This window comes from Homalodisca vitripennis, chromosome 2, assembly GCF_021130785.1.
Source record: "Homalodisca vitripennis isolate AUS2020 chromosome 2, UT_GWSS_2.1, whole genome shotgun sequence".
NCBI classification, from domain to species: domain Eukaryota; kingdom Metazoa; phylum Arthropoda; class Insecta; order Hemiptera; family Cicadellidae; genus Homalodisca; species Homalodisca vitripennis.
This window is the reverse complement of record NC_060208.1, coordinates 128,640,284-128,649,857: the sequence shown is the minus strand read 5'-3', so window position 1 is coordinate 128,649,857 and position 9,574 is coordinate 128,640,284.

Here is a 9,574-nt window from a genome sequence, read left to right as displayed (position 1 = left end):
ATTTTGAGTTTTTTGGGAATCCTTTCAAAAACGTTTTTTGTCCCCTTCAATTGTTTTGAAAAAAAGAAGTTATTCATGCTATAACTGACTACATATATGTAAAATTTCAGAATAGGCCTAAGCTTACAAACCTCTCAAAATCTAATTTGACTTCTTGAGAATTTTTCTTTAAATAATTGATATATATATATATATATATATATATAATATATATATATATATATATATATATATATATATATATATATATAATTATACACGCTATTCACCATAACAAAAGCTTTGAGGATTGTTACAAACTCAAAGCTATAAGCAAAATTACTCCTTGTGAAAACAGCTCTCGAAATGATTTAAATTTAAGGAATACTGAATTGGCACACCAACTTATATTAAAATCGAAACAACCATATGGACTTAACATTCGCTAAATTATTGTTTTCCAATTGAATAATTGTGCTACAAATTTACCTAAATTCAAAATTATATTATATTATGTTATAATTGTTAAATTAACAACTAATCAAAACTTGTTTACATGTAAAAATTGTATTTACATTTAGAATTTTTATTATCAGATGTTTATTATCAGGTGTTTCTTCTTTTGTTTGTTTATTTTATTCTGTGTATATTTTAAAAGTGTACTTGAAAAAGTTGTTAATTACAACGAAATATTGTACGAAAATATTGTAGTTTTCTTTTGAAACTGCTCTAAGAGACTATATATATATACTTAAGACCGTTTAAATTCACTTACCTACTGTGTCACAGTTCAGCTTGCCATATTACCTCAAACAAAATACTATATATGTTCGATTATCTAGTTCTCGGAAATATATTTTGGTCATAATCGTGTTGACATAGTTGAGTTTGCCTAGTCTGGATGAAGAAAATACACACATAAGTAGGACTGAAAAGCCTATTACGACCTAGGGGGAAGTCCTACCTACTTCTTATGTACTTTCGGTATAAGAGGAAAATCCTTATTAAGGTTATGCAACATTTCAAAATAATCGTTATTAAAGTTTTGCGTTAAACTTGTTTTTTGGACTGTATCCAGGGAAAGAATGAATCGTTGAGGCATGTTAGTATTCATTTCTATGTTTTTCCATAAGCCATTGTTAAAATGTAATATCATAATGTCAAGGAAGCCCACCGGTTTAAAGTAACTTATGTGAAAACATTCATAACTTTTTTCATTAAGGTTAGTTTTATAACAGTATTTAATGCATTAGGTGATTTTAATACATCACTGGCGCAATCTGGAGTAAAATTTATATATTAATGTTTTATCTACTATCTGCATTACACTACTGATCAAGCACTGTTTATGTATTATTGATAAAATTTAAATGTAAATAGATGTTTCAGAAAGTTTGTCGCACTATAGCTGTCAACAGCTGTTTAATGCCAGTTTAATTTGAATTATGAAATGTAAAAAGTAAAATTTTTTCTGAATTCCAAAATATTCCAGGTAACTTTTTTTTAACTTTTTCTTCATAAAAACCTTCCTCAGATTTCAATGGACATTTTACAAAAAGAATCAACCGAATTGGTCCCTGCCGTTCTCGAGATCAGCGCTTACTAACACATTTGGCAATTCATTTTTATTTATAAGATATATATATATATAAAAATTATCTTAAACTTATCTCTGTTATACCTGTACCTTTACATCTTTATTTCTAATGGTGACAAGATCTGTTTTACCTGGCATCATTGTACTAACACCATCAAAATTGTAATTATCTTACACCAATTCATGAAAATTCATGTTCAAAATTCTTCAAGGACAGTCATTTTCCTCTTTTCAGAGTCCAGCCTGTCTGTGATAATTGAATACACTATTTTTAAGAATTAAAAAAGGCTATATTGAAAAGATATGGCCCTGAAATTTTAAATCCATACATAAACTAGCTACATTGTCAGAATAAAAATTATTAACAAGACTTTTATAAAAAATAATCTAAAGCTTGTTAAGAATTCAACTAAAAATGTTTCCATATGTAAATTTAGAGTATTAACCAATTTAGAAGTAAAACATTGACAGGCAAGGTAATTTCACACCTAACTGATTGCAGAACATAGTGCCTTACTTAATGTACATAGCAATGGCTTATTCACACCAAACCGGTGTGTACTTCAGTAATAAAATATTATTATGTGAATAAGAATCCATTTACGTCCCAAATGCATTATGTATGAAATTTTGCAAATATGTAATCAGTTGTTGCATAAATAACTTTAAAAAATAATTGAAGGGTATGAATTTTGGGTTTTTCAAAAACGGATTTGGCAGGATTCCAAATAAAATCAAAATATACAAAACATAGTCATGTGATATATCAAATTAAAGAGCATTAGCTATGTTGTTTAGAAAATACCGAGACATGACTAAAAACTGCCTTTTTGTTGGTTTTTAAAAGTCTGTCACTCAAAAATTTAAAAAAATGTATTATACACAGACTTGGTAGGTACAAATTCTATGCAAAAAATCATTAAAATCTCAGAGGTCAAAGTCCAGACCATTAGTTGATTTGACATGGAATGTCAAAATAAAGATTTTGGATTAAAAAAAAAAAACAATCTCTTGTGTGTCTTCTAGAATTTCTACCAGCATATTAAAATATTTTATTATATTCAATAACAGACTGCTTTATTCAATGCTAAATAGTTTGACAGTAGAATTCTTTTAATATACTAGAAGACGAGTTTCTTTTACAATATAGAGGGATATTGTGAGTCCAATATTGTTTACAACAGAAGCAAGGACTTGTTTATCACCAGTTATTAGGAAAGAGTGTTCTTGTATTGAGTGTTTGCCCATTAAAAAAGTGTTTAAGTATCGGGATAACTACTAGTATTTGAGTTTGGTTCTTTATCAATTATAATATTTAGGATAACAACATAATTCCTCCATGGTTACATGGCACAGAATTTGGTCATCTTAACTTCATAGTTGGGTCTTCTGTATGTATGTCAAAGAGGAGGCACCACTAGATCTCTCGGAAGCTATAGATAAAACAAGATAATCACCACAGTTACAGGTTCATATATACTGTTCACCCTTCCTACATGAGAATTACGGGATCAGTACTCTTGATACCATTGCCCTTCCCATAATTTATTTTTCCTACTATAAAAAGTGTAATTCTTTCTCCATCTGTATTACTTTAATACACATATAAAAGTTAATTGCTCATGATTTTAGTCAGAAGTTGTCAAATAGTCTCAAGCAGAAATCAAAAGGATTGTTAAGTACAACTGAACCCTTTAAAGTGTTCACAACCAATGTTGACAATCATCCAAGGATAAGCATTTCCCTTGTTTGGAATATGATACATATTCTAAAGATGTAAAATATGGATAGAGATTTATGTGATGTTCTCAGAGAAAGATTTTCTGATTGAGATCTGTACTCTACCATTATATTTGCATTAATTGAAAGGAACAAACATGTGAAAGTTGATTTTTTTCAATCTCCATATTCTGCTTTTGAAAGTAAATGATGCCTATATATCAGTAATCTTCACCAGGAGAGGTTCTTTCCTTGTCTTTTCTATCTTCTGTAAGAAACATCTCCCAGAGAAAGATCTTTGATAAGTTCATTATCCATGTATTTTTTTAAATGATTGATTCAGCTTTTTTTTGTTATTCAGTAGCTTATGTCTGGTAGCTAGATTTCAGAATAAGGATTGGCGGATAAGTAAACCAAGGCATCAGGTTAGTTTTAACTGCCCGTGAAGAATTTCCAATTGAAATGTAACCAGACTTCAAGGGAGCTGCTTGATTAATCTTACAAGCTTTGGTGTGCTAGGGTTTTTCTCATGATGCTGTTTTATATCTTTTACTTGTAACTGAATCACCCATTGCTATGATAACATCATGGATTTAAAAATAGTAAAATTAGCTGTTATCAAAAGATTTTTTAATAAACTACCAAATCTCATGCTATTTTCTGCCTTTTTTAGAACAAAGCTGTATATGCAATGAGTTAAGCCATACAATACGGTGGAACAAAGATGAACAACCTGAATGCATCAGCTGTAAAATAGGGCAAATCGCAACAAGAGATGGTAATTACTGTATTTTTTGCACTAACTCAACATCAAGAATCAGCAATGTGACCGCACAAGCATGGACTATATCATACATCAGTACTAAATCCGATTTGAATAAACTCAAGAAAGGTACTAAAGAATCGAATAAAGAATACATATCACGTCACATTGACATATCATTACTTTACTAAGAATAGAAAAAAGCTAGCCTTAAGAGACTACTTCATTTAAACTATTTGTTTAATCATCCTGGGCATAATATGATTGTGTGTGTTGTAAGCTACAAATTAAGTAACGGTTAATTTTTTTTTATTGTTGAATTGATGAAAATACAAATATGCCTTAAAAATATTACTTTTTAGCAATTGGTTTACTAAAATGACAAACTCGATGACATTTCAGCTGTCATTAATTTTAAGTCTGGTTGCCACCCAGATTGGTTGACATTTTATACTGCAATGTTACCTTGAGAAGATTAATAATTTCAAAAAACCAAAATTGTTACATTCTACTTAAACTTAACTCTTAAATTTTAAATTTTTATTTGTTAAATAAAATCTCCTGAACTTTTTTTTCACTTAAATATGTTTATTATTTTAAAAATGTGTGTGTTTAAATTCATCTGGCAGGCCTACAACATTACAAGTAACACATTTCAATTTTGTATTTTTGGATTTTGGTATGTTAACATCTAATGATGGAAAGAAAACAAATATTTAAGATTTCTTTACTTTGGTAAGGATAGAAGGGAACAAAACTTTCATATAAATTGTAAAATCATTGACTTAGGCTGTACATGCCAACAATTTGTAAGTATGGTTTAGAAAAACCAGATTGCATCCTGAATATGTTTCTTTCATTTGAATTCTATGCTTATATTGTTTATTTATTGTAGTAAAATTTTCAGGTTGTGGTTTTAAATCCTTGTACATAAAATTCAAAGTTAAGCTTTGAATTTTTTTTGTACAATGTAGGAGTTAGCGATTTTTGGTAAAGTGTATCTAAACAATTATTGATGAGTAATGTTAGAGGAACTTTCATGTATTAAATATTGCACTTGGATAACATAATCACAATCAACATTTTAAAAGCCAATTTAAACATCAGTATTCAAATTTACAAGATAAATTTAAATAAGAATAACTGTTTGTTGTGTACTATATTCCTTTGAAAGATCTTAAACCAGATTTTTCAGATTTCATGTCATTTACAGGATTTACATCTCTCAACTTATAGTATTGAAACAACTGAGCTTTTTGGACATTATATACATGTTTAAACTAAAGAAAATTTCTTGGAATGTTAGATTTATAGACAACTGCTGTAATGATAAATATTGGGAGTTTAAATGACAGAGTATTTATAATGAGTCCCTGATTAGTCTCTGAATAATCGCTTACAGGATTCAGTTGTGGTGTTTTAAAAATGTAGTGAAAATCTTATCATTTTGAATAAGTTTAAGGAGTTCTACAATGATGTTTTCAATTTCAGTTGCTTTACATTTTTTTTAGTTAAATGTTTTTGTAAAATTCAAATTGTTATGTAACAACAAGATTAAATCAGTCACATCTTAGCCATGAGAGCAGTTTATTACTGAGTATCAACCTTAATTGCTTTTTAGATTCAACAAATAAACCTGATTGCATTGGTTAAATCTGGCCAATGGTGAACCAATCAATCTCATGAAAAATAACAATACTGTTTGATCCTTTCAGCTAGTGATAGTGGAAATTTAACATACCTGTCCGAGTTACTAAAATGAATACATAAATTGTGGAACTGGTTTTTAACATACTTGTAAACATCAGACATAGGTTCAAAGTTTGCAACCAATTAAATACTTGTAAACAGCAGATGGGTTAGTGGCACATTAAACAACCTGAATTCATGGGCTACAGAAGTTTTTCCATCAAGTGATAGTGTAAAACTGTCACCAAACATCAACATATTTATCTTAAAAACTGTGTTGGAGTTATCTGCCACTCATTATAGTCACGAAGTAGTTTTTGTCTAAAATTAAGTCGTTACACACTTATAGGGTGGAAATAAGAAACTGAAAAACTGTCATCATTTTGGAATTTTATATTTCTATACCAATAATGTGCAGTTTCAAAGTGAAACTGTACATTTTGGAGTTAAAGTTAAATTAATGTTTCTTTGATTACATTTCTAAAAATAGGAACATTAGATAGTTGCTCACCCAAACAGTTTCCATGGATGTGCAAACAGGAACATGTCACCAGAAAGACTGTTGCTGTTTTGAATGTTAGATGTCATTCCAATAAGAGAAGTACTTGCTTGGTTACAATTGAAAAAAAGTATCAATTCATGAGATTCAATCAAGTTTGATCATAGCAATGTGATAGTGAATTTAAATATGTTTTTGTTATAAATATATACAAAGACATAGTCTGGACTAGGAACGTATATGCAATCCTCTAGACCAGATCATCACTAGCAATATGGTGGATTCAAATACATGTGAAAAGGACTTTTTTTAAATATTGGCAATAAATCAATGACTATTCCAATTTCAACTAGACAAATGATTTGATGTGGTTATAGTGTGATTCACCTTTCCCAACATTTTACATTCATACTGTTCTCTAAATAAATGTCTTGAGTGCTAAAAACCTATTCAATCTTGATCTTGAGTTAACAATTATTGTCTAAAATTAATGTTCACACACAAACGATTGTGAATCCTCCAGAACACTGAAAATACCTTTAGAAGATGTTATTTTCTAACCAGAGTAGCGTTAGTGAACTCACAATAAAGTTAAATCCTTGTATATACATAATGTTCTGATTTCCAGTTGGAACAACAGTTGCAACATCTAGCCAAACCATGATGCTTGCTCGATGTTTGAAATACTAGTCAAACAGGACCTTCACCAGACCAAACTGGTTGTTTACGATTCCTTGCCCGATCAATGTCATCAATGAAAATATTCTTGCAAATAACAAACGTTTTGATCCTAGTAAAAATAGTGTTAAATCATAGGAATTCAATCAAACACTCGTAGTTACATTTTTCAAGGTATTTAATTAAACAAAAGTCTGGACAGGAGTGTTATGAATCACCTCTCTACATCTGAGTAGGTTATTGTCTAAAAGATTTAATATTTAAATTCACATTATGTAATAACACTGAAAATTCCATTAATTAGAAAGAATTTCTATAACCAGAAGTAGCGTTAGTGAACTCGTCACATATATTAAATCCTTGTTTTAAAGTTAATGTTCTTGATTCTGGATTTCAGTTGAAAAACATTAGATGGCATCTTCTGCTCACAACCAAACATGTGTCTGTTTCGTGCACTAGGAACAGTCTGTAGAGGAACAACTCAGTGGTTAAAATTGTGATAATTGCCCGATCATCAATGGAGAAAAATTTGTGATCATGCAGAAATAGTAAAAATGTAAAAAGCTCTGTCAGAGGAATTCAATCAAAACTCGTAGTTTATAAATTTTTTGGGTAAAGAATGAATAATTGTGTTCATAAAAGACAAAATCAAGCAAGACAGTGAGGCAACAGGAAGTCAGTAGTCAAAATGGGATTAATTTAAGTGGTACCAACCCAATTTCTGGGTGTTTTCACCATCGTAATTGTTTTTCAAATAAGCATCCCAGGTCCATTAATTATTGCTCATACAGATTCCATTTAATTAAGACAGATGGTATTTGAACTTTGCAATACAAACTGTTTTAAATTTCAACCATTCTGTCCTAAACAATATTCAAGTCTGGTCTGTCCTGTAGTCTGTTCATGACCCTCATTCCCACTAATCTAAGAGTGTTAAACAAATAGCATGGGGTTATTAAAAATTAAATTTGGTTTTGATTGTGTTTCTTATTTTTCACAATAAAATTGTATTATTGTTCTATAATGTTGAAAAGGGGCCATTGTCCATGAATTCCTCCAGTTTGTGCTAGTCCATGAAGGAGTTACCTCAATTCCTGCTGGCTAACACATTGATTCTGTCATAAAAGCTTACAGCCTGTATATTAATCAAATTAAGCACATTCCTGTAGCTCTTGGTCAATATTTAAGAATTGGCTTTATATCTTTGCAAGGTGATGGTGATGCTCATATACTTGTTCTAAACTTTGGAGTAAAATTGGTAAATGTGCCCTCATCCTAATCTGATATGTTAAAGTTAAGATTTCTAATGCAGATAAAAACTTAGGACACATTATTGAAAGTAAACAATCAAGATTTGAGGCTGGAATTTATGTACCTAATTCTTATTTGAATTTTAAATCAGAAAAATGATCTGTTAAAAAAGTTTTAATTTTTCTTTGTGGTAAGAATGGTTGGATGTAAAATTAATATGGAGTATAAATCAGAAAAATGTTTTTCGTGCATTTTAGTCCTTTCTTCAGTGAGAGATATAACTTTCATTTATTATTTGTTTTAAATTATTATGACAATGTGCCAGAAGTTTAAAAAAAAAAGTGTAGCTCTTTTGAAATATTATATAAGATTTGAAAAAAATTTTCATAGTTAGAATAAATTGCCATATCATTTTAATCAGGCTTTGGAAACTAGATTATTTCTCAAAATTAAATTTTGACAAACAGAATGGAAAGTGGCAAAATTTTGAAGTGTTAATTGAATTAGATTCACGTTCAATTTCTAAATAGCAGCAGATATTTATTAATGACAATGGATGATTGGAAAAAATCAGCGAAGGGAGTTGTAGTAAAAAATAGTTCAAGCCACCATTTTACTGTGTTAAAACGAATTATTATTATAGCAAATATAAAGGTAAGCCTTTTTTGTATTAAACGAAACTGACAAAAATAAATTTGGCTACAACAGTTTTTTAATAATCGTAATAAGAATTTTAATAAGAATTGTTATGAAGTAAACAGTGCATAAGTAATAACACTATAAATAAATGTGACTTTACATATTCACGGTACATTATACTAACAAATTGTGTAAATCTGACTTCAGTCCTGTGATTATTGTGTCTCAAAGCTCAGCCTGTAGCCTTTTAATTCCCAGGCACATTCTCTATTAATCTGGTGCAAAGCACTATTATCTAGACTGTGGTGATAGCTCCTACTGTTCTAAACCGTCGTAAGATAAAAAAAAAAATTTTAGCATTGATCCTGAATCGTAATAAAATTTTAATAAATTTTTTTTCGGACACTCGAATTTCTTATTGTAGACTTCAATGTCTAACACTATAACACTAACAAGTAACTGATTTTTTTTATTGGTTGTTTTCTCTTTCTGCAGCATTCAGTTGTAACAGTTTTTTGCAATTTTCCATTTCAGCCCAGACACTATATGATCTAAAGGAAAATTTTTCTAAGTTGTGCTAAAAGTAATGTAAAAATTAAAGCCGTAAACTGCAGAGTCCATAAATGTTTATAATTTTTCAATGAAAACTCTAGTACTTTCTTCCTTCAGTGGCTCTCAACTGTTCCACTATTTGATTTTTTTTATTTTGTTTTCTCTTTGCTAAGCAAGTCATTACAGTTTTGGTTTTGGAAAACATATG